Raw genomic sequence first — 27514 nt, forward strand, 5'->3', positions numbered from 1 at the left:
TACAAAAGGTGATTACTTAACCTGAAAATTGATCTGCAGAATTAGAATTCATCCACTTCTACCTCAGTGGGTTTGCATGCCGCAAGCTTTCACTCATATTTAATTTCACACTTTAGTCCTGAATACATTTATAGGCGATGCGTTATACACATCGTTAAAGTGGCATGATAAAACCTAAAACATAAATCATTTACCATCGGTACCACACATACACACAACACAAATGACGCCTACAAAGGCAACCTCAGTGACAACCTTTACCTAATGAACAGATAAAATATACAGATCACCAGCTATTGAATAGTAAAGCGACTCGTCTTCGCGTGGAGTGAACAACCAGGGTGGAGCGACAATATAGTGAAGGCTCTACAGACCTTGCAGCTTTACTTTGATCGACAATCGCTTCTGGACAACGGGTACGGGATGCGATAGTCTAGACCCTGCTCACTGTCAACACTAGTGCAGTGCGACTAGCTAACACCTGTCTTTTCAAACACAGGGCCCTTAACTCCGGTGAGGCCGTGCTATCACTCCGTGTCCAGACAAGGCATTTTCCGACACAAACACGGGCCTGTTCCCAGCACCGGCCCGGCTCGCCACCTTCCTCGTGCCTCTGCTGACCCAAAACCTCCTCGCTGACCCGCACACACCACCTAACGGACCACGTTCACACTACAAGTTACTTGCAAAGAAAATCTGTACCATCGCCGACTCCACCAGAGCGGTGCAAAGTCGGGAAAATACAAAATAACTTCCTGGAGTGTTCCGCGCGCGATCCAATCATGTGGACTGTAGTCTTGTTGCAGTTAAACATTTATCTGTTCTCTGTAAGCAATGTGTTGATGTTAGTAATTACAGTATTAGCTGCATTATTCACAATACGGTTCACATCGTTTTCAATAACACTTATAACCAGAATGAGATTTTCACTCTGCAGCGGAGTGTACGATGGTATCAGCCGGCAGCGGTGGCCGAGCGGTTCTAGGCGCTTCAGTCTGGAACCGCGAGGCCGCTACGGTCGCAGGTTCGAATCCTGCCTCGGGCATGGATGTGTGTGCTGTCCTTAGGTTAGTTAGGTTTAAGTAGTCTAAGTCTAGGGGACTGATGGCCTCAGATGTTAAGTCCCACAGAGCTCAGAGCCATTTGAACGCTGATATGAAACTTCCTGTTGGATTAAAACTGTGTGCCGGATCGAGACTCGAACTCGGAACCTTTGCCTATCACGGGCAAGTGCTCTACCACCCGAGCTACCCAAGCACGACTCATGACCTGCCCCCACAGCTTCAATTCTGCCAGTACCTAGTCTCCTACCTTCCAAACTTCACAGAAGCTCTTCTGTGACGGGTCGTGAGTCGTGCTTGGGTAACTCAGATGGTAGAGCACTTGCCCGTGATAGGCAAAGGTTCCGAGTTCGAATCTCGATCCGGCACACAGTTTTAATCCGCCAGGAAGTTTTAAGGGGGGGTATCCACAAAGTACATTACGTTTTGGAATTAAAAATAAATAAACTATTGGAACATTTTTTTATTATATACAGATGAAAGCCATATGAAATACTACTTTTCGACATAGTTGCCATTTAAATTAAGGCAGTTATCGTAGCGATGAACGAGCTTGGAAATTCCTTCGTCGTAAAATTCGGCCGCCTGCTCCTTCAACCACGTAATGACTGTCTTTTGGAACAGAAAAGGTGTGATTTTTGTGGATTTCCTGGAAAGAGGCACTACAATAAACTCTCAAAGTTACTGCCAAACTCTGCACAACCTCAGAAGAGCAATACAAAACAAGCGCAGGGGAAAGTTGGACTCAAAAATCTTGCTGCTTCACGACAACGCCCGGGCCCACACGGCAAATGCCACTCGTGAAGTTCTCGAATCTTTTAAGTGGGAGTTGTTTCCTCATCCGCCGTACAGTCCCGACCTGGCGCCGAGCGACTACCACTTATTCCCAGCAATGAAGAAGTGGTTGGCTATGCAGCGTTTTCATGACGACGCACAGCTTCAAGAAGAGGTAACCACGTAGTTGAAGTCGCAGGCGGCCGAATTTTACGACGAAGGAATTTCCAAGCTCGTCCATCGCTACAAGTGCCTTAATTTAAATAGCAACTATGTAGAAAAGTAGTATTTAAGTGTGGCTTTCATCTGCACATAATAAAAAATTCCAATACTTTATTTATTTTTAATTCCAAAACGTAATGTACTTTGGGTATAGCCCTTGTATATCAGCTCACACTACGCTGCAGAGTGAAAATCTCATTCTGGAAACATCCCGTAGGCTGTGGCTAAGTCATGTCTCCGCAATATCCTTTTTTCCCAGAAGAGCTTCTGTTTGGAAGGTAGGATACGAGGTACTGGCAGAATTGAAACTGTGGGGGCGGGCCGTGACTGGTGATTGGGTAGTTCAGATGGTGGAGCACTTGCCCGCGAAAGGCAAAGATCCCGATCTCGAGTCTCGATCCCGAGCACAGATTTAATCCACCAGGGAGTTTCAATACTTACATCATTCGCAAAGAGGAAAACGATTGAATAATCTGTCATATTTGGTGGCAGATCACTGATACCACATCAGCAAGAACAGTAGACCAGAATAGAACCTTGTGGGATTCCCCCCCCCCCCCCACTTAACATGACCTCAATTAGATTCAAATCTACACGTTTTCCAGCACACTATAGCTTACGCAGTAGGGATGTACCGGGTGATCAAAAAGTCAGTATAAATTTGAAATCTGAATAAATCACGGAATAATGTAGATAGAGAGGTACAAATTGACACACATGCTTGGAATGACATGGGGTTTTATTAGAACCAAAAGTTCAAAAAACGACAGATGGCGCTTCATCTGATTAGAATAACAATAATTAGCGTAACAAAGTGAGACAAAGCAAAGATGATGTTCTTTACAGGAAATGCTCAATATATCCACCATCATTCCTCAACAATAGCTGTAGCCGAGGAATAATGTTGTGAACAGCACTGTAAGGCATGTCCGGAATTATGGTGAGGCATTGGCGTCGGATGTTGTCTTTCAGCATCCCTAGAGATGTCAGTCGATCACGACACACTTGCGACTTCAGGTAACCTCAAAGCCAATAACCGCACGGACTGAGGTTTGGGAACCTGGGAGGCCAAGTATGACGAAAGTGGCGGCTGAGCACACGATCATCACCAAACGACGCCCGCTAGAGATCTTTCAGGGGTCTAGCAGTATGGGGTGGAGCGCCATGCTTCATTTTGGTTCTAATAAAACCCCATGTCATCGCAACCATGTGTGTCAATTTTTACCTCTCTATCTACGTTGTTCCGTGGTTTATTAAGCTTTCACATTTATACTGACTTTTTGATCACCCGGTATACAGGGTGTTACAAAAAGTTACGGCCAAACTTTCAGGAAACATTCCTCACACACAAATATAGAAAAGATGTTATGTGGGCATGTGTCCGGAAACGCTTAATTTCCATGTTAGAGCTCATTTGAGTTACGTCAGTATGTACTGTGCTTCCTCGATTCACCTCCATGATTTCATACGGGATACTCTACCTGTGCTGCTAGAACATGTGCCTTTACAAGTACGACACAACATGTGGTTCATGTATGATGGAGCTAGTGCACATTTCAGTCGAAGTGTTCGTACGCTTCTCAACAACAGATTCGGTGACCGATGGATTGGTAGAGGCGGAGCAATTCCATGGGCTTCACGCTCTCCTGACCTCAACCCTCTTTCATTTATGGGGGAATTTGAAAGCTCTTGTTCACACAACCCCGGTACCAAATGTGGAGACTCTTCGTTCTCGTATTGTGGAAGGCTGTGATACAAAACGCCATTCTCCAGGACTGCATCAGCGCATCAAGGATTCCATGCGACGGAGGGTGGATGCATGTATCCTCGCTAACGGAGGACATTTTGAACATTTCCTGTAACAAAGTGTTTGAAGTCAGGCTGGTACGTTCTGTTGCTGTGTGTTTCAAAAAATGGCTCTGAGCACTATGGGACTTAACATCTGTGGTCATCAGTCCCCTAGAACTTAGAACTACTTAAACCTAACTAACATAAGGACATCACACACATCCATGCCCGAGGCAGGATTGGAACCTGCGACCGTTGCAGTCGCGCTGTTCCTGACTGAGCGCCTAGAACCGCGAGACCACCGCGGCCGGCCTATGTGTTTCCATTCCATGATTAATGTGATTTGAAGAGAAGTAATAAAATGAGCTGTAACATGGAAAGTAAGCGTTTTCGGACACATGTCCACGTAACATATTTTCTTTCTTTGTGTGTGAGGAATGTTTCCTGAAAGTTTGGCCGTATCTTTTTGTAATACCCTGTATGCAGGAAATGCTATGAGTCCCCCCAGTTGGTCAAAGATGTTTTAATTTCAGCCTTTCAGTCTAGTTGGACACACGGAGACGACTCGTCAGCCTCCTTCGCGACTGCTGCAATATGTTTCTGTTGTGCTGCACAGTGGGAGCGGTCCCGACACGTCGCAGCCCGCACGCGCTATCAGAACACGCCGCCCACTGACGCCTTGTCGCCGGGCTGCCTGTCACCGTGATAAGGCGGCTAACTCACGCCCGTCCGTCTCCCTGCTCGCACTACGTGAACAAGCGTTCGCAGGGCCCCGGGCGACAGCTCTGCTTGTGCAAAGTGTTGGTACCACTCATTACAGAGCGAACTGCAGCTGAAATACGAGCTGCTCTGTATGAACGTGATGTGGTCTATCGGGAGGGCCCTACCTCAGCATCATTTAGTAATCGCGAAAGTGTTACGGAGATGATAGATAAACTCCAGTGGAAGACTCTGCAGGAGAGACGCTCAGGAGCTCGGTACGGGCTTTTGTTTAAGTTTCGAGAACATACCTTCATCGAGGAGTCAAGCAGTATGTTGCTCCCTCCTACGTATATCTCGCGAAGAGACCATGAGGATAAAATCAGAGAGATTAGAGCCCACACAGAAGCATACCGACTATCTTTCTTTCCTCGGATAATAGGAGATTGGAATACAAGGGAAAAATGATAGAGGTACTTAAGGTACCCTCCGCCATACACCGGCAGTTGGCTTGCGGAGTATGGATGTAGATGTAGATGTACGTTAAAAAATAAACAAACCAGCAGTTGAACAGGACAAGATTCCTACGTTATCTCCTTTAGATTTATTTGCTCAAGTTTTGCATTCTACCGACCGGAGACAAAAAAAAATCTCAATCAATGCCACAGTTTGCTCCGTACACAACGATTCTGACGTGTGCTTTGTAATTAGAAAAAAGCTGTCAGGTACGAGTAAGATTCGCGCACTGAGGGTTCCGTCCAAACTTAATTACGTATGTAGACAGTTCATCTACTCCGGGAATCGAGAAACTCGATCATTTTTGCCTGTTGTCGATATTGATAGTGGCAAAATATCGGTCCCAAAGATTCCAAGATTTTCGAGAATGTTTTTGTTTCAATATCACAAATGTGACAAAGTCATGGAGGTGGCAGGAGACTATTATCATAATAATGTGGAGTTCTCCATTCAGATAGACTGGGACTAATGGTGAAAGCCAAACGACAGGTAATGAATGACTTTATTGCTCATATGACTAGTCTACGAATGTTTGTTTCAGAAACAATGGAAACACTACATTTACGTGCAGTGTTCGCACCTGCATATCTTATGATGGATAAAGTCCGAAACGTGTCATATGAGCAATAAAGTCATTCCTTGCTTGACTATTACCACTGCAACCCAATGAACCTGAATGCAGAACTACAGACTGCCTAACTTCAAGTTTGACGTCGGATTGCCAAAAGAAATACTTTTTTCGTGTCATGTAATTACAAGTAACAAATTTTCGAGCCGGCCGGAGTGGCCGAGCGGTTCTAGGCGTTACAGTCTGGAACCGCGCGACAGCTACGGTCGCAGGTTCGAATCCTGCCTAGGGCATGGATGTGTGTGATGTCCTTAGGTTAGTTAGGTTTAAGTAGTTCTGAGTTCTAGGGGACGGATGATCTCAGAAGTTAAGTCGCATAGTGCTCCGAGCCATTTGAACCATTTTTTTGAAATTTTCGGTTTTTTTCTTTACTTGTTCTGTGAAACCTTGCTTCTTGCCAAATTTCATGATTCTAGGCCAACGGGAAATGCTATATAGGTTTTCATGAGAGACAAGTTTGTTTGCGTGGCCATCCTCCTCAGGAAGCACAGAAATATTTGGTTTGTAAATAAAAGCGCCTTTTCTTGCTCTAACTTAATTTCGGTAATAAAGTGGTCGTGTGACCTCCAGACAAGATCGGAGTAAACGCAGATTACAAGCACCTGTAAGTAATTACTTATTTACATAAAAAACGCGACTTGAAATGTTGGATAATCCAAAAGTGACAAAACTGTATCGTTATTGATCCCATTGAAAGAACAAGAAAAAAGCGAAACGTGTCTGGGAAGATTAATTGCAGCAAGAAAAGGCGGTTTTATTTACAAAACAAGTATTTGATGAGTGAGTTTACGAGTATTAAAATATGTGACATAAATGGCGTATGTTATGAGTGCACTGACTTAGAAACTTAAATTTTGTACACCGCCATGGGATCATGGACCTCAGTATGTAACATAAATTTTAACTTGATCCGGCAACCCTTTCCTGAGAAACAGAGCTTTTAACAATGGGACACACAGATAGACAGGTCGACGAACAAGAAAGCGACCCTGTAAGAGTTCCGTTTTACCGACTGAGGCACGAAACCCTAAATGATGCTGAGTCGGGAAGTCGGGAAGACATGACTCATAAAAAAATAAAAAGAAATTATATCAGTAATTCTAAGAATATTTTCAGTAACTTTTCACGTCGTAATTTATAAAACTCTGGAGTACCAAAAAGTAACAGGACTTCTTTATCGTATTTTTTACTTTGCCAAAAATCGCAGATGATGGTGATCTGTATGCAGGACGCTCTACTGCAGCGTCATGGTTGCTCCTCCTTTCACAGACAAGACAATGTATATGTATATGTAACAAAAGGGCCTCTAATTTGGTTATTCTTATTCTCTGTCTCCCTCCATCCCTCCCTCCCTCCCTCCCTCTCTCTCTCTCTCTCTCTCTCTCTCTCTCTCTCTCACACACACACACACACACACACACACACACACACGAGCGGCGGCCGAAGTGGCCGTGCAGTTCTAGGCGCTGCAGTCTGGAACCGCGGGACCGCTACGGTCTCAGGTTCGAATCCTGCCTCGGGAATGGATGTGTGTGATGTCCTTAGGTTAGTTAGGTGTAAGTAGTTCTAAGTTATACGGGACTAATGACCTCAGAAGTTGAGTCCCATAGTGCCCAGAGCCATTTGAACCACACACACGAGCGCACACGCGCGCTCACTTGCTCGTATGCATGCAAGCATTAACTTATTCCCTTATAACCATGAAACGTTTCTCGTGAGATGCAATTTACACTACTGGCCATTAAAATTGCTACACCTAGAAGAAATTCAGATGATAAACGGGTATTCATTGCACAAATATATTATACTAGAACTGACATGTGATTACATTTTCACGCAATTTGGATGCATAGATCCTGAGAAATCAGTACCCAGAACAATCACCTTTGGCCGTGATAACGGCCTGGACGCCTGGGCATTGAGTCAAAGAGAGCTTGTATTGCGGATACAGGTACAGCTGCCCATGCAGATTCAACACGATACGACAGTTCATCAAGAGAAGTGACTGATTTATTGTGACGAGCCAGTTGCTCGGCTACCATTGACCAGACGTTTTCAGTTGGTGAGATATCTGGAGAATGAGCTCGCCAGGGCAGCAGTCAAACATTTTCTATATCCAGAAAGGCCCGTAAAGGACGTGCAACATGCGGTCGTGCACTATCCTGCTGAAATGTAGGGATCGAATGAAGGGTAGAGCCATGGCTCGTAACACATCTGAAATGTAACGTCCACTGTTCAAAGTGCCGTCAGTGCGAACAAGAGGTGACCGAGACGTGTAACCAATGGCACCCCATACCATCACGTCGGGTGATGCGCCAGTATGGCGATGACGAATACACGCTTCCAATGTGCGTTCATCGCGATGTCGCTAAACACGGATGCGACCATCATGATGCTGTAAACAGAACCTGGATTCATCCGAAAAAATGACCTTTTGCCATTCGTGCACCCAGGTTCGTCGTTGAGTACATCATCGCAGGCGCTCCTGGCTTTGATGTAGCGTCAAGGGTAACCTCAGCCATGGTCTCCGAGATGATAGTCCATGCTGCTGCAAACGTCGTTCGTGCAGATGGTTGTTGTCTTCCAAACACCCCCATCTGTTGACTCAGGGATCGAGACGTGGCTGCACGATCCGTTACAGCCATGCGGACAAGATGCCTGTCATCTCGACTGCTAGAGATACGAGGCCGTTGGGATCCAGCTCGGCGTTCCGTATTCCCCTCCTGAACCCACCGATTCCATATTCTGCTAACAGTCATTGTATCTCGACCAACGCGAGCAGCAATGTCGCGATACGATAAAACGCAATCGCGATAAGCTACAATTCGACCTTTATCAAAGTCGGAAACGTGATGGTACGCATTTATCCCCCTTACACGAGGCATCACAACAACGTTTCACCAGGCAACGCCGGTCAACTGCTGTTTGTGTATGAGAAATCGGTTGGAAACTTTCCTCATGTCAGCACGTTGTAGGTGTCACCACCGGCACCAACCTTGTGTGAATGCTCTGAAAAGCTAATCATTTGCATATCACAGCATCTTCTTCATGTCGGTTAAATTTCGCGTCTGTAGCACGTCATCTTCGTGGTGTAGCAATTTTAATGGCCAGTAGTGTAGAATAAAGATTAGTTGCATTTAAAACCTTGTCTGAAATAACTGGTCAGCACAGGGTGAGGCGGCTAAGACAGGGGACCCCAAATACACTGGTGTGCAAGTAGCTTTAGCATGATGTGTCATTGACAAGTAGCATACCTCCATGAAACTTGGACCATACATAGAAAGAGCTGCGGCAGTATGGTACAGAAGATAACTGAAAGAGGTACGTAATGGGACAAACAGAAACAACATTTTTATTCAAAGACAAGTCACCGCGATTTACGATGGTCGCCTGGACATTACAAAATGTGGGACATCGTTCTTGATAGGGTGTGTGATGACCACAGACTATGGTGTGCAACGAGCTGCTATGATGGTCACAATTTTGCTAAGGGGTTCTTGTGGTAGGTTAGCTCCACCAGCACGGTTGACAGCTGACAGATGCTTGTTGGTACATGTGGACGTGCTGTAATACGTCTACCTAACCCATCCCAAAGGTGCTCGATCAGACTGAAGTCGGAGAGATGGGCAGGCCTGCCGATTCGCCGAATATCCTCTCGTCCCTAGAGCACCTCTACCTGCTCTATTCGATGCAGTCGCACTTTCTCATCCATAAAAATGAAGTCAGGAAAGAATGCACCTCTGAAGACGCAGATGGAGAAGTAGTACAATGCCCAATGACGCTGACCAGTGGTCGTGACGTGTTCAAAGATTTGGAACTCAGCACGCCTATAAAACATTATGCCTCCCCACACCATAACATCTCGACCACCAAATGATCATGTTCGACAATTCTTGGCTTACCCTCATAAGGCAAGAGGTGTGGAAACAAATGGGGCCGGCCGGGTGGCCGAGCGGTCCTAGGCGCTTCAGTCTGGAACCGCGCGACCTCTACGGTCGCAGGTTCGAATCTTGCCTCGCGCATGGATGTGTATGATGTCCTTAGGTTAGTTAGGTTTAAGTAGTTCTACGTTCTAGGTAACTGATGACCTGAGATGTTAAGTCCCATAGTGCTCAGAGCCAGAAACAAATGCACCCAGAAATATTGTCGAACATGATCGTTTTGGTGGTCCAGGTGTTATGGTGTGGGGAGGCAAAATATTGCATGACCTCCAAATCTCTCAACACGGCACACTGACTAGTTAACGTTACTGTAAGAGCGTACTCTTTCCCTCGTGCATTCGGCGCTGGCTTCATTTTTGTAGATGACAATGGGCGACAGCATCGAACTGCGCAGGTAGACGAGCTCTTGGAACGAGAGGATATTCGGCGAATAGGCTGGACTGCCCGTTCCGCGGACTTAACCCCACCCAGCACATGTGGGATCCTTTGGGAAGATGCATCACGTCCAGACCATGCAGCAGTTATCAAGCTCGCTGGCGAGGAATGGACTACCGCAAGAAGTCCTTCCCAGCCTCGTGGCCGGCTTCAGAGTACGTGCAGAGCATGCACTGCCGTTCGTGGTGATCACATACCCTATTACGAACAATGTCCCGCCTTTTGGGACTGATGACCATAGATGTTAAGTCCCATAGTGCTCAGAGCCAACCCGCCTTTTGTAATGTCCGGGGGCCATTATAAACCGCGGTGACTTCATTCCACCTACATCTATGTGATTGCTCTGCTATTCACAATAAAGTGCCTGGCAGAGGATTCAATGAACCACCTTCAAGCTGTCTCTCTACCGTTCCACTCTCGAAGTGCACGAGGGAAAAACGAGCACTTAAATTTTTCTGTGCGAGCCCTAATTTCTCTTATTTTATCGTGAAGCCCATTGCTCCCTATGTAGGCGGCCGGCAACAGAATGTTTTCGCAATCGGAGGAGAAAACTGGTGATTGAAATTTCATGAGAAGATCCCGTCGCAACGAAAAACGCCTTTGTTTTAATGATTGCCACTCCAATTCACGTATCATGTCTGTGGCACTGTCTCCCCTATTTCGAGATAATACAAAACGAGCTGCCCTTCTTTGTACTTTTTCGGTGTCATCCGTCAGTCCCACCTGATGCTGATTCCACACAGAACAGCATTACTCCAGAATAGGACGGACAAGCGTGGTGTAAGCAGCCTCTTTAGTAGCCCTGTTGCACCTTCTGAGTGTTATACTAATGAATCGCAGTCTTTGGTTTGCTCTACCCACAATATTATCTACGTGATCGTTCCAATTTAGGTTATTTGTATTTGTAATCCCTAACTTTTTAGTTAAATTTACAAGACTTCAGATTTGTGTGACTTACCGCGTAATCGAAATTTAGGTGATTTCTTTTAGTATTCATGTGAATAACTTCACACTTTTCTTTATTCAGGATCAATTGCCACTTTTCGCACCATACAGATATCTTATCTAAATCACTTTGCAAGTCGTTTTGATCATCTGATGACTTTACAAGACGGTAAATGACAGCATCATCTGCAAACAATCTAAGACGGCTACTCAGATTGTCTCCTGTGTCGTTAATATAGATCAGGAACAACAGAAAGCCTGTAACACTTCCTTGGGGAACGCCGGATATTACTTCTGTTTTACTCGATGACTTTCCGTCTATTACTACGAACTGTGACCCTTCTGACAGGAAATCACGAATCCAGTCGCACAACTGAGGACTTTGTAGGCACGCAGTTTGGTTAGAAGACGCTTGTGAGGAACGGTGTCGAAAGCCTTCTGGAAATCTAAAAATATTGAATCAATTTGACACCCCCCTCGATCGCATTTATTACTACATGAGTATAAAGAGCTAGTTGTGTTTCACAAGAACAATATTTTCTGAATCCGTGCTGACTATGTGTCAATAAATTGTTTTCATCGAGGTACTTCATAATGTACGAATACAGTATACGTTCCAAAATCCTATTGCAAATCGACGTTAGTGATATAGGCCTGTAATTCAGCGGATTACTTCTACTTCCCTTTTTGGGTATTGGTGTGACTTGAGCAATTTTCCAGTCTTCAGGTACAGATCTTTCTGTGAGCGAGTGGTTGTGTATAATTGCTAAATATGGAGTTATTTTATCAGCATACTCTGAGAGGAACCTGACTGGTATACAATATGAAGCAGAGGACATCTACTTCTATGTTTCTCATCTTGGCAGTTGTTCTTGATTGGAATTCAAGAATATTTACTTCGTCTTCTTTGGTGAAGGAGTTTCAGTAAACCGTATTTAGTAACTCTGCTTTAGTGGCAATGTCATCAGTGGCTTCACCGTTGTTATCGCACAGTGAAGGTAATCTCTTTGGGTTTGCTGCCAAATTGTGGAAATTACTGAAAGCATCTCTCATTGAAGTACGCGCTATATTTCGAAATTCTGCAAAACTTTGCGACTCTTGGGGATTTTGTGTTCTTTTAAATTTGGCATGCTTTCTTCGTTGCATCTGCAACAACGATCTGACCCGTTTTGTCTACCATGGGGGATCAGTGCCAGCACTTATTAATTTATGTGGTATATATCTCTCAACTACTGTCGATACTATCTCTGTGAAATCATTCCACAACTTTTATACGCTTAGATGATCAGATCGGAAGGAGTATAGACTGTCTGTTAAAAGGGTGTGAAGAGCATTTTATCAGCTTTTTTAAATAGATGTAATTTGCGTTTCTTTTTGATGGTTCTAGGAGTTACAGTATTCAGCCTAGCAGTTACTGCCTTGTGGTCGCTAATCCCTGTATTCGTCACGACACTCACTTTTTGTCCAGCATTATTTGTTGCTAAGAGGTCAAGTATGCTTTCGCAACCATTTACGCTTCGAGTGGGCTACTGAATTGATTGTTCAAAATAATTTTCTGAGAAAGCATTCGGTACAATTTCAGATGACGTATTATGCCTGCCGCCAGGTCTAAAAGTATAATTTTTCCAGCATATCGAGGGTAGATTAAAGTCACTATAATTGTATGAGTGAGGTACCTATATGAAATGAGAGTCAAGTTTTCTTTGAACTGATCAGCAACTATATCTTCTGAGTCGGGGGATCGGTAAAACGATCCAATTAATAGTTTAGTCCGATTATCAAGTATAACTGCTACCCACACTATTTCGCAGGAACTAACTACTTCAATTTCACTACAAGGCATACTCCACCACCAATTGTATTTAATCTCTCGTTTCTGACCACTGTTAGATCGTTTGAAAAAATTTTGGCTGAATTTATTTCCGGCTTTATTCAGCTTTCTGTGCCTATAACTATTTGAGATTCAGTACTTTCAATTAGGGCTTGGAGCTCTGGTTCTTTCCCAACACAGCTACGACAATTTACAACTACAATACCGATCGTTTCTACAACTAACTTACTGTGTTTTACCTGCCCACTTTTAGACGGACGTCCCTTCTGTGGTTCCCTGAGACCCTCTAACCTAAAAAACCGCCCAGTCCCTTCCATACAGCCCCCGCTACCCGTGTAGCCGCTTCCTGTGTGTAGTGGACTCCTGACCCATTAAGCGGAACCTGGAAACCGACTACCTGATGGGAAAGTCGAGGAATCTGCAGCTTACACGGTCACTTAACCGCCTGAGCCTCTGATTCAGACGCTCCATTCGGCTCTGCACCAAATGACCACAATCAGTTCTATCGACGATGCTGCAGATGGTGAGCTCCGCCTTAATCTCGCAAGCAAGACTGGCAGCTTTACCATTTCCGCTAGCCCCGAAACAAGAGAGAATCTCCTCCGATCCAAAGCGACACACGTCATTGATACCAACATGAGCTACCACCTGCAGTCGGCTGCACCCTGTACTCTTCATGGCATCCGGAAGCAGCCTTTCCACATTCAGAATGACTACCCCTGATATGCACACAGAGTGCACTGCATCCGGCTCAGAGACATCGTCAGTCGCAGATAACGCCAGAAACCTGTTCGTCAAACGAACTGGGGAGGCCCTGCGGTCAGCCCCTCGGAAAGTTTTTCGCATCCTGCCAGACTTTGGAATGATCTCTCAGTCGACCACGGGTGAGGGTTGAACCTCAGTGCAGGCAGTACCTGGGGCAGCCACAGCCGTGGACCGATCAGGGGACATGTGGGACGTCTCGACGTCCCTTGTGTCCACGCATCCGATATCCCACAGTGATGCACCTTGGCAGCAGCCTCAAGCTGTGTGACGGAAGTCAATGCAGCCTGGAGCTGCGAGTGAAGAGTAGCCAACTCAGCTCGCATCTGTACACAGCAATCACAGTTCCTATCCATTACTGCACTCGCTCCCGTTTGGAGCTCGTAAAAATATACAACAAACGAATGGTGTACTCGGCTTACTAGCAGCAGGAATTCGAAGTGCTCTCTCACAGACGGTCTAAACGACACTGATCTACACTACCCAAAACAAACAGAAGCCTGTACGATACGAGGGCCTATATAAGAGTTGATAGCAGAGGTGTTACAGTACGCTACACTGTCATTAAAATAAAAGATTGTGCCTAGTAATAACTCGAACACGCAAGTAATTACAAAAACAATCTCTGTTATAAATATGTAATAAACGAATGGTGTACTCGCCTTCTTAGCAGCAGGAACACGAGGTGCTCTCTCACTGTGAATCTATCCGACACAGGTACCTTTCTTGAACATATGTTTGTCTGTACAACTATCGTAATTGGTCGTTTTAGAGATCTGCTGTTCAACTTAGCTGCTGTGGTATTCACTATCGCAATACCTGCTGCCTCAGAGAACTTCAACTCTTCATTACTACTAAACTGTGGTCTGAGTATATACCAGCTCTTGGATACGCCTTTCAGTCCAGTACCTGATTTCGGGATCTGTTTGACCATCCTGGAATCCATCTGGAATATTCTCCTGTCTGTGGACCTCTCCAAATAAACTTCATCCTCCTGTGATTTTGGAACGGTGTATTTGTTATTACTAGCTGAAATTTAAGGCAGAACCCAGTTACTCCTTTCTCCTTCCTACTGCGAAGTCCACATTCCTCAGCAACTCTGTCTTCTATTCCTTCCCCAACTACCTCGTTCCTGTCCTCCATGTTTATTACATTATGATCTCTCCTAATATTTTAAATTACCCTTACGATATTCTCATATACTTTCTCTAACTCTTCCATCTTCTGCTTATGTTGTCTGGATGTACAACTGAATTATTTTTATTGGTGTTGGTTGCTGTAGAATCTGATGAAAACCATCCTATCACTGAACTTTTCACAGTACCTCACTCTATGCCCCACTTCGTACTCCCATTATACCATGTTCTGCTGCTGTTGATAATACCCTATATTTGTCTGACCAAAATCCTTATCTTCAATTTGACTTAACCGACCCCCATTATATCCAGACCGAGCCGTAGCATAGGCAAATAACATATTACAATACGCGTTTTAACGCCTCTCTTTCGGCTGTAATTGGCGTCTCATACGCAGCTGACCCAGGGAGGACTCTTTCCTGACATATAAAATGCATTATACTTGAGCGGAGTTGAAACAGGGATAGCTGTTGTACTGGAGAGACGTCGTTTCTATAGCCAGAATGAATGGAACATTTCGGCGTGTCACGTGACTATGATGTCTGCAGACCTCGTATCGCGATAGCTGAGCGCAGGATGTATTGGTCGTGCGGTAACGTCGCATTTGATAGCGGCCACATCCTGGGCGCTTTACGCGTGGGACTGACTGTGTCCGATGTCGCGCATTCTCTGGGACGTCTCGCATTCACTGCGACGTCTCCCATGCCACCGCATGGCACCGCGAGCCCTCGGGAAAAATAGCTGACTCCCCACTCAGCTGTTGTTGACAGCGTCTTTGTGACAGGAATTGAAACAGCGGACAGACTGAAGATTTCCTGGCAAAGAGGACGGAGCGTATAGTCTTGGATGGCGAGTTATCGACAGAAATAAGTTTAGGTTGCAGTGCTCTTCACTGTCTCTGTTTAAAGTGACCGTGCTGACATTAGATCGTGGCAACTGAAAGAAAATCAGCCCTCGGTCACTATTTTTAACAAATTAACCTGGTTTCGACACTGCTAGGAGTATCTTCCTCAGAATTTAAATCAAAGAATGGTCTATATTCTATAACATGGTCACAGAATTATGACTAAAAGCGTATGATAGAATATAACTACGGAATCGTCGTGAACGTCTGGCAGTATTTGTATGTCATTTATAAAATAATAAATATGCCAAAAGGGCATTAGTCACAAAGAAATTTAACTATGAAAAATATCTTACAGTCACAAATAAATTTAAGATAAATTTCTTTGTGACTAATGCCCTTTTGTCATATTTATTATTTTATAAATGACATACAAGTACTGCCAGACGTTCACGACGATTCCGTAGTTATATTCTATCACACGTTTTTAGTCATAATTCTGTGACCATGTTGTAGAATATAGACCATTCTTTGATTTAAATTCTGAGGAAGACACTCCTAGCAGTGTCGAAACCAGGTTAATTTGTTAAAAATAGTGACCGAGGGCTGATTTTCTTTCAGTTGTAACTACTCATGGTCTCTGAACGTGCAGCCCTGTACAAGATTTGATCGTGGCAATACCTAAGGTTAAAAGTAAATCAATGTTATAGGCAAGTATAAAGATCGTGAGCAGTAGTCAAGTGTAAGCAACAAACAAAATCAGGGATATATTTTTATCCAATCTCAGAGTAGAAATGCCCAGTCTCACTAGTCCAAAGTAATGGAAACTTATTTTTAATACTGTTCTGAAACTACTTTACAATGAGAAAAGAATGTTATAATGTCAACTCTGGCGCACGTAAATTCAAGTGAACCAACTGTGGTATTGCGTTACTGACACAAAGAAATTAATTTCGTGGAGATGATTAATTTTGAATACGTGCTTTTCTTATAATTGCAACGTTGGTGTTAAACAGAACGTCCTAATCAGTTCAATTCAATTACACCTCTTAAAAGCCTGTATCGCTTGCAGATAGCCTACGAGTAGATACGCTTTTGCGCGAACAAGGCTGAACAATAGCTTTTTAATTCAGAGCTAATAAGATCGTAAACAAACAACACCGATAAAATGCCATTTCATTCCAGAGCAGAAAAGCTTGACAAAGATACATCTACACATTGTGAATATACAGTACAGTAGCTATATCTGTAAGTATCATTTAGTTAGAAATTCACTATTTCGTTGACTATTAGGGCGAAGTGCACTGTCGCAATTATTGTTGTTCTCTAATTGTTTGAAATATGTATCTTACAGTGGAATATTAACATGATAGATTCTCAGTTCATTTAAGGACCAGGTAAGAAATTTCACCGGCCGGAGAGGCCGAGCGGTTCTAGGCGCTACAGTCTGGAGCCGCGCGACCGCTGCGGTCGCAGGTTCGAATCCTGCCTCGGGCATGGATGTGTGTGATGTCCTTAGGTTAGTTAGGTTTAAGTAGCTCTAAGTTCTAGGGGGCTGATAACCTCAGAAGTTAAGTTCCCTAGTGCTCGGAGCCATTTGAACCATTTAAGAAACTTCACATAGATAGTAAGATTTCTGTTAGAAGGTTTTTTTTTTAAATCTTTATTTCAATAACAAATATAACAGTTATACAAATTAACCCACCACCTTAGTGATTAGTGGATCCTAATGTTAATGCAATATTATATGTTATCAGCAGCTATTACAGTTATTACAATATTACAATTAACTTATGAGCTACAGACAATGTGACACAGTACATGTTAATAGGCAGATTACTATTGTTAATCTACACACTACTACCTAGTTGTTGATTTTCCTACCTACTTGTTAATTCCTAACAGCCTGCAGCGTTACAGGTGTGTCAGCCTAGATATAAACCTACTACTTTAGGCCCTGCTCATCGAGCTTATCCCAATTAGCGTGCTCTTGACACTGGGCAGGCCAAAATTGCTTGTCGCTGCAGGTTCCTAATTTAGTGTCTACTTCTAATGATACTAACTACTGACTGACCTACGTCAAATCCGGTGTTGTCTTAGTCGAGAATATGTGTACCCCAGTCCCCCTAGCTCTGCACGTGGCGGAGACCAACTAAAAGTCGACCTGTCCACGCACAGGCGGTACAGGATTAGGGTACTAGGATACGTTCAGTGGTGGGTTCTAGTCGCGAAAGTCTCTCAGGTATGCAGTAAGAACTTTTCGTGATACCTCATGTACCAAGTTGTTCAGAGTTTCGAAAGTCTCTTCGCGTCTTAATAAGTCGTATGTGTTGTTGTTTGAAAGTTGTTGTCTTAATGTAGCTGCTGCATCATCGAAAAGGAGGCACTCGTAAATCACATGGTCGGGAGTACCCTCCAAAGCGCCACAGTCGCAGTCAGATGTAGGCCTTTTCCCAAACCGACATTGATATGACGGGTAGGGCCCATGACCAGTGAGAAAATGTATTAGACCCGGGTTGGTTCGAAATACCTCATGCCTAACCTTTCTTTAACATTTGGTTAGAATCCGTAGGTTCTTCTGCCAGATTCATCCATTTCCCAAGAGTCTTGCCATAAGTCCTCGCCCCTTCTTCGTATTTCTCCCTTGTCCCTAGCCAAAGCTCCCAGTGTTTTATCTACACTCCTGGAAATTGAAATAAGAACACTGTGAATTCATTGTCCCAGGAAGGGGAAACTTTATTGACACAATCCTGGGGTCAGATACATCACATGATCACACTGACAGAACCACAGGCACATAGACACAGGCAACAGAGCATGCACAATGTCGGCACTAGTACAGTGTATATCCACCTTTCGCAGCAATGCAGGCTGCTATTCTCCCATGGAGACGATCGTAGAGATGCTGGATGTAGTCCTGTGGAACGGCTTGCCATGCCATTTCCACCTGGCGCCTCAGTTGGACCAGCGTTCGTGCTGGACGTGCAGACCGCGTGAGACGACGCTTCATCCAGTCCCAAACATGCTCAATGGGGGACAGATCCGGAGATCTTGCTGGCCAGGGTAGTTGACTTACACCTTCTAGAGCACGTTGGGTGGCACGGGATACATGTGGACGTGCATTGTCCTGTTGGAACAGCAAGTTCCCTTGCCGGTCTAGGAATGGTAGAACGATGGGTTCGATGACGGTTTGGATGTACCGTGCACTATTCAGTGTCCCCTCGACGATCACCAGAGGTGTACGGCCAGTGTAGGAGATCGCTCCCCACACCATGATTCCGGGTGTTGGCCCTGTGTGCCTCGGTCGTATGCAGTCCTGATTGTGGCGCTCACCTCCACGGCGCCAAACACGCATACGACCATCAAGGCAGAAGCGACTCTCATCGCTGAAGACGACACGTCTCCATTCGTCCCTCCATTCACGCCTGTCGCGACACCACTGGAGGCGGGCTGCACGATGTTGGGGCGTGAGCGGAAGACGGCCTAACGGTGTGCGGGACCGTAGCCCAGCTTCATGGAGACGGTTGCGAATGGTCCTCGCCGATACCCCAGGAGCAACAGTGTCCCTAATTTGCTGGGAAGTGGCGGTGCGGTCCCCTACGGCACTGCGTAGGATCCTACGGTCTTGGCGTGCATCCGTGCGTCGCTGCGGTCCGGTCCCAGGTCGACGGGCACGTGCACCTTCCGCCGACCACTGGCGACAACATCGATGTACTGTGGAGACCTGACGCCCCACGTGTTGAGGAATTCGGCGGTACGTCCACCCGGCCTCCCGAATGCCACTATACGCCCTTGCTCAAAGTCCGTCAACTGCACATACGGTTGACGTCCACGCTGTCGCGGCATGCTACCAGTGTTAAAGACTGCGATGGAGCTCCGTAAGCCACGGCAAACTGGCTGACACTGACGGCGGCGGTGCACAAATGCTGCGCAGCTAGCGCCATTCGACGGCCAACACCGCGGTTCCTGGTGTGTCCGCTGTGCCGTGCGTGTGATCATTGCTTGTACAGCCCTCTCGCAGTGTCCGGAGCAAGTATGGTGGGTCTGTCACACCGGTGTCAATGTGTTCTTTTTTCCATTTCCAGGAGTGTATTTTCATGTCGTTCCCTTTCTTGACCCAGTACCATGCTGCTTGTTCCCATATTTTAATATCTAGAGGACTGAGCCCCTTTATCACTAACAGGGCACTTCCTGGGGATGATCTGTAAGCCCCCACAGATCTTAACAACATGTTCCTTCGGACTCTTCTCACTGTCGTGGAAGGCACCACTCTCGTGAGCCTGTGATTTGCAAAAGTTCTTTTAATTAATATATCAACATAATTAAGATTAACTGGTCCTTTCGCAAAACTAGAGAAGTCGCAGTACCGTTGGATGCGATGATGTGGGGCAGGTATTCGGAAGTTTTTTCAGACGCCGAGGTGTGAACATACAGATACAATTGACGACGTCAATGATATGAGGAAGTATTGAATCGGATTGGGGAGAAGAGAAGAGAAGTTTGTGGCACAACGTGACCAGAAGAAGGGATCGGTTGGTAAAACATGTTCTGAGGCATCAAAGGATCACCAATTTAGTATTGGAGGGCAGCGTGGAGGGTAAAAATCGTAGAGGGAGACCAAGAGATGACTACACAAAGCAGATTCAGAAGTATATAGGCTGCAGTAGGTACTGGGAGATGAAGAAGCTTGCACAGGATAGAGTAGCATGGAGAGCTGCATCAAACCAGTCTCAGGACTGAAGACCACAACAACAACACAATGATATTTTATAGCGGCAACATTCTTCCAACCACTAAGCATCTGTGGAGCTTACATACTGAGCCATTCCACCAGTTTCATGAAAAGTGCATCACAGGAACGTCTTACACGTCTGCTCCGTAAATTAGTTCCGTCCGATTATTTTCCCACATTAATCTCTGATCATCGCGCCTTTCCAACTTCCCATCGGCTACGTACTTCGCTTGCCTGTCTATTCTCTCCCTCAGAGATTAATTGCACAATGAAAGTTTGATCCATTTAACGTGAACAAGGTGCCAGTGGCAATTAGTTGTTTCGAAGAAAACCATTTACAATATGAAACTCTTTATACAAATACAGGGTGGACGTAAAATTTTTCCCTGAAGTCTTCGTAGAATAATCTTATTAGAAAAGGATTTTTTAAAACAACACATTACCACAGATGAATTGATGGACTGACATCAGTACAAAACAAAAACAAAAAACAAACAAAAAAAGGTTCAAATGGCTCTGAGCGCTATGGAACTTAACATCTGAGGTCATCAGTCCCCTAGAACTTAGGAGTACTTAAACCTAACTAACCTTAGGACATCACACTTATCCAGTCCCGAGGCAGGATTCGAACCTGCGACCGTAGCAGTCGCGCGGTTCCAGACTGGAGGGCCTAGAACCGCTCGGCCACACCGGCCGGCCGACATCAGTTCAATTTTTCAGTATTTCGTATGGCGTCCCTGATTACAAAATCGTTCTTCGAATCGTCGCGAAAACTCTCTTTAGAGAAAAGGAGTTCCATTCCTCCTGAACATGTTGCACGTATGAGGTTCTTCCGTAACTGCAGCCTTTAGTCTGGCGTACGGATGCTCTTTAGGGCTTAGATCTGTACTGTTTCCATGCTTATCTCCTTCTGTGTTGGCATTGTAAGGACCATTAGTCATTATTCTTTCACAAAATGTCTTATGATCAACAGCATGACGTTCTGACAGCATGGATTTTGTTGGTTGGACATAAGCACGTTTTCCTCAGTATTGTCTTCGAGTAAAGTATTTTACACTTGTCCTCCCAATGGCCTTCTGTCGTTACTGGTAGTTATCTGGGAAATTTAGACGTTTGGCAACTGCCCGAGTACCGGTGCCAATTTTACCCTTTACCGTACATCTGTTTTTGTAGTGTCTTGTGTGGGTTTTGTTATTCGTCCGACTCTTTTGCAGTCACTAACATTACCGTCATCTTTAACAACGCAAAGCTTAACGGTTTGTGGATCAACACCCATTGTTTGAGCAATTTTGGTGTTAGGCATTCCACTGGCATGCAGGCGTTCACGTTTTGCTTCCATTTTTAATTATGTGCTAAGAAAAGACGAAAAATACAAATAACCATAGAGCAGTAGAGGGACAAAGTAAAATTTAATTCGAATTTTGAAAAAAGTGTGAATCCATAAATTGAAGAAAAATTAAACTTTTGCAACATTGTGTTTTTGATCTCGCATTACAATTTAGAAATCACATTAATAACTTTTCTGTTCTTTCATTATGTGAAAGCATAAGAATGCGTAAAAACCTTATTGAATGACATATTTTCATTAACTTACCTGTTACTAGTGTGTTTGATTTATGAAAATGACTTGCTTAGAAGAAGTGCACCACCACAACAACACTTTCCAGCAGTAGACAAGAGCTCATGGGAATATGTTCACTGTGATTCATCAAGTAATACAGAAAAGCACGAACTTCAGATAGCCAGCCTCATCTGTTCATGTAAAGTTGTACTATGTCCACACAGCACCAAATCTCAGTGGATCTGTTAATAAAAAGACGGGAAGAAACCTTCCATCCAGGTATTCAAAAGTAAAGACAATCACTTTATTACACTCAAGAAAAATGAAATGATTACTTTATGTGTACAAAGCGTGTAGTGATGTGTGTATTCGTGTTGTAAGGTGTGCTCCATTGATGTATGTTGAGACCCTTGCTGTTCATCTCGTATAGCAATGACTTTTAGACAAAATTACTAGTAACCTCAGTCTTTTTGCAGACGACACGTTTATCTGTATAAAAAAATTATATAAAAAAGCTGCACAAACATCCAGGTAGAACGTCATGATATTACGAAGTGGTGTAATGATTGGCAAAGCCCTTTAAATGTACAAAAATATAAAATTGAGTACTTCACTAAATGCAGAAAGTACTACCCTACGCCGCGCGGGATTAGCCGAGCGGTTTAAGGCGCTGCAGTCATGGACTGTGCGGCTGGTCCTGGCGGAGGTTCGAGTCCTCCCTCGGGCATAGGTGTGTGTGTTTGTCCTTAGGATAATTTAGGTTAAGTAGTGTGTAAGCTTTAGGGACTGATGACCTTAGCAGTTAAGTCCCATAATATTTCACACACATATTTTTTACTACCCTACGACTACAGAATCGCTGAACAGCAATCAGTCAACGGATTCAGTCAATGAGAGTGCAGTTAGTTTGGAGACAAAAACTCTGTGATTACATACCGGTAGGCTGAACACAGCAGGGGCCAGACTTCAACTGAATGATTGTGTAGTGAGAAAATGCTGCCCCTTCTAAGAATATTGCGCAGTCGTGTGAAACCCATACTGCACTGAGATGATAAATGTCCTGGGATACCTCCTAACATCGTGTCCGACCTCCTTTTGCCCAGCTTAGTGCAACAACTTGACATGGCAAGGACTCAACAACTCATTGGGAGTCCCCCGCAGAAATATTGAGCCACGCTGGCTCTACAGCCGCCCGTAAATGCGAAACTGCTACCGGTGCAGGATTTTGTGCACGAACTGACTTTCCGATCATGTCATAATGTCCTATAAATGTTCGATGGGATTTATGTTTGTTGATTCTCTTCGTGCAACCATTATGGCATCGGTTACGTTTTCACATGAATCACCTGAGCACAAATGACAACTTCACCAATACACAGCCGTTTTATACCTTGTGTGCGCGATACTACCGTGATCTGTATATGTGCACATCGCTATCCCATCGCTATCCATGACTGTGCTATTGAAATCATATACCGACATATTATAAACAGCACTAGCCAAGCAATGGAAGTGAACTGGTCATTCTATTGGTTTGGCAGTGACGTTGAGCGGTCTAATTAGACTAATAGAGGATACTGAACAGTCGCCCGCGGTGACCTTGCGGTTCTAGGCACTTCAGTCCGGTACCACGCGGCGGCTACGGTCGCAGGTTCGAATCCTGCCTCGGGCATGGATGTGTGTGATGTTAGTTAGATTTAAGTAGTTCTAAGCGTAGAGGACTGATGACCTCAGCTGTTAAGTCCCATAGTGCTTACAGCCATTTGAACCATTCCCATACTGAACATACAGGAAGAATGGCACCATTAATGGTCACTGGGTTGTTTGACTCGCGGTAGCCTGTCACGGAATTATTTAAAAACCTGAATTGGCAGACGCTTGAGCATAGACAGAGCCAGTCTGCTCACAAAGTTTCAAGGATCAATACTGAGTGAAAAAGAATCTATAAATGTGCTACAACCTACCACATATCTCTCCCATAGCTGGGGAAGGTCGTGCAAAATGGTCAATGCAGGCATAACGACAATTTAATTTCTGAGTCTCCGTACAGTGCTCCAGTCGCACAGCAATTGCATTAAGATGTCAGTCGGAACCCCCTCAGTTACGCATAATCATTTGAATGATTCTCTCGCACTCGAATGTTCAAATGTTTGTAAATTCCTAAGGGACCAAACTGCTGAGGTCATAGACTTACACACTACTTAACTAACTTATTCGAAGAACAACACACACACCCATGCCCGAGGGAGGAAACGAACCTCCGGCGGGAGGGGCTGCGTAATCCGTGACACGGCGTCCTAAACCGCGCGGCCTCACACTCGAGTTGTATAGTTTTGAGCCCTTCTGATGTAAGGCAAGTTATCATTCGTGTAATTATTACAAATTTAAACTATAAACTAGGTTTGTCCAAAAGTAACTGCGTCGAAAGAGTAGTTACTTAGCGACAGCTTCCCATGTAGTCGAATGCTTCATTAGACATTGTCGCCAATTAACAAGAACTTCTGTGGGGAGCCGTCTAGGCGGCCAAAACGACCAGCTTTCTGTTTCCGATTTTATCGTCACACGGTTAGAAAATTGGTAAGGAACAACTGCCAATTGCTACGGAACATCCAAAGGAAATGTAGAGGGCCGGACGTGTTAATTGCAATAGACGCTCTGTATACATGCTCTTGGTTGTTTGTTGGAGTACAGTGTTTGACAAAGATTTTTGTGGAAACGATTGGTGCGACGTTCTGAGTGGTACAGGAACATAACTGCAAGTTGAGCTGTAGAACTACCACAAGCTACCGTAGACTACCGTAAAGTGAGCGTTGACTACGGTAGTTTTCCCAGTAGCCTTCGTCAGTTAAGAAAGTAAACGTGGTACCTGTACGTTAGGTCTGTTGCATACCTATCGGGCGTTACCTCATTTTAAGCGTGTATGCGATCAGTGACTTGCTTGATTCCCTAAGAACTGGAAGCAGTGACCCCTCTAGAAAATGAGTGAACGTATATAAAGTGCCACATAACCTTCAGAACATTCATATTCTAAACCGTTACTTAAAAATAAACAGTAGTTATAGCAAAATTGAAACTGTCAGTGTTTAATATAGATTTTATGCGAACATTGTTCATTTTTAACGTGAAACAGAGGGATGTTGTTGTAAAAATAAAAAAATACTGATTTATCGTATAGGGCTAGGAAATGCAATTTCCTCAAAAAACAGAAAAAAAGTAAAATTAAAAACTGCAAAACAATGCTGTCAGCGCACATGTAGAGGTGTATCCATAAAAAACTACACGAGTTAAGCTACCATGCGACAAAAAAACGCACAGACATGTGGAAATATATCCACATAAACATTTGTTACTTAAATGTAACCGTAGGCTTCCACAGCCGTTGTCAATGTCAATAAAATTCTTCTGGGTTAGAGACCGCATTGTCATTTATAAAATTCCAACGTTTCGGCGTCTGTTTCAGTTAGCAACACACCCTGAGGAAGGCGTCTTGCTACAGACGCCGATACGTTGGAATTTTATAAATGACAATGCGGTCTCTAACCCAGAAGAATTTTATTGACATTTGTTACTTAAGCTTCCATTTTCAAGAAAGCATAGCTGTATCTAGCACAGTTCCTTAGAAATAAATGTTTGCAAGCAGTGGAACACTGAGCTCTCCTTTTAATGATGGTATCTTTTATCGAAATGCTGTGGAAAAAGTAGGTTTACAGGGTATGTATACATGATTAGTGTTAACATGAATCAAGACAGTTTTTTAGCCCTATTTATAAAGCTGCACTTACAAACAAGGTAATCTTTTTTTTTTTTTCGTCGTGGTTATCAGCACGTTCAACGACGATAGATTTCAAGAAGTGTATCCAAAGAATGGCATCGAGCAAAACCGAAGTATTGTCAAGGATTAGAACAAGGATTTGGTAGGCGTGGAATGAGGTGATATCCTATTTCGAAGCTACCAGATGACCAGCATCAGAATGAAACAATGTATCAGAAGATTTTTCGACATTTATTGGACGTTATATACTTTAATGTATACGTTCTGTACAGAAAACACAGCTGTGAATTCGTAATTAATCTCTGGGAAAGAGTGGTCATATCCTCTCCACAACAGGGGTCATCAGTTGAACACCTGCCACGAACATCGAAAGAGACTCGTCTTAGTAAGTTATTTTACAGAATTTTTGTCAGGCACAACGAAGAAAATGGCATAAAGGAAGTGTAGAGTAAGCAGGTGAGGCCATCAAAAGGAGTTATTGGTGTGCAGAATGTGAATTCCTCTCTGTACCGCACCATGTTTTGAAATATTCCACACAAAAAAGACCTGTAATTACGTGAAAATAAAATTTCGTCCTCTCCTTTAATACTGTCTATTGGATCCTAATCCACTTTAGTTTTGGTCCATAAACTAAAACCAATAAAGAAACGTTTTCATAAGTCAGCACGTTACGTGGCACGATTACGTCATCCAGCGATGGAGGAAATTACCCACTGTGCCAGAGAAGCACGTACGAAAAATACCCATTTACGAGGTTAATTTCGAATCAGCTGATGTGACACGTCAAAGCTTTGCGATCACGGAGTGTGCTCGCAATGCTAAGTTTATTCGAGAGTTGTCCGGTTCAGGCAGGGCCGTAAATCGAGTCCTGGTGTGACAAACAGTTGAGTCTGTGAGGAACTTCTAAAATATTGATTTGTTTTGTCCGTGTTGTGTCATTTAGCGAGAGTGTAGATACTACGGAGCCTTCTTCGACCCTCAGGTTGTGTAAGAGGGAGCGGCGCTACAGCTGGTGGTTCCATTGCCCCGGCGACAGTCAGCTGTTGTCGGGAGGATTAGCAACACAGCGCAGCTGGTGGTGCCACGACCAGTCAACGGAAGCGGCGGACTCTGGTGGCAGCCCGCGTCACCTCGTCGTGTTTGGCTCCGTCAGCCGCGCATGCTGCACCGCAGGTGAGCAAACAATACTTGACCTGTGCTTGTGTGTGTGTGTGTGTGTGTGTGTGTGTGTGTGTATGTGTGTGAGGGATGGCGGGAAGGGGAAGGGGTGCGCTGCACTGGCTGGCTGCACTCTGATCCCAGCTGTTCACACCAGATCGAACACGACATCTCAGTTAGTAGCTGCAATCAGGTACGAAAGAATACCATCAAGTGAAGTAGTATTTGTTAATACAGACAAGACAAGGCATTTCACTTGCCAGTATCGAGCTGCGCTGGTAGATAAATTTGAGTATTCTAGAGGATGTCTGGGATGCATTACGCAGACAACCTGTTACTCGCTCCAAGAATTCTTCTAGGACTGTGCATGGTTTGTTCTCAGGAATAAGAGCGACAGAAAATCGTCTCGAGGCACGGTCGCGGACTGCATTGTTACAATTTTCCAAGCGACAGTTGAGGCACCCACAATACGTGCTTTGAACGTGAAGAAAGCTGTGTCCTGCAGATTTTGTCTCTCACTCGTTATGTAGAATCTGTCAGTTACCACCGCCATCAGAGACGACAACTCGCAACAAATGCAGTAAAAGTTCACTACATTCACGGTCACTTTTAATGCTCGCATTTCACAACAAAGCGCCCATTGAATGCTCATTGGCTGTCGAGGAACACGAGAAGTAGGTACACAGAACAAGCCTAAACTCGACCGCCA

At 44.4% G+C, this 27514-nt stretch overlaps 1 protein-coding gene across 8 annotated transcripts in view; it reads left to right on the forward strand.

Annotated features, from left to right (window-relative positions):
* The window catches only part of LOC126268080 (H(+)/Cl(-) exchange transporter 4), a 436467-nt gene that overhangs the window by 347706 nt on the left and 61247 nt on the right, over nt 1–27514 (forward strand). For all 8 annotated transcript variants that reach the window (XM_049973559.1, XM_049973558.1, XM_049973552.1 and 5 more), the window contains one exon: nt 26630–26820. The gene's annotated coding sequence lies outside the window, so the exon portion shown is untranslated. The remainder of the gene's footprint in view (nt 1–26629; nt 26821–27514) is intronic.

Source organism: Schistocerca gregaria, chromosome 4, assembly GCF_023897955.1.
Source record: "Schistocerca gregaria isolate iqSchGreg1 chromosome 4, iqSchGreg1.2, whole genome shotgun sequence".
In the NCBI taxonomy this organism is placed as follows: Eukaryota; Metazoa; Arthropoda; class Insecta; order Orthoptera; family Acrididae; genus Schistocerca; species Schistocerca gregaria.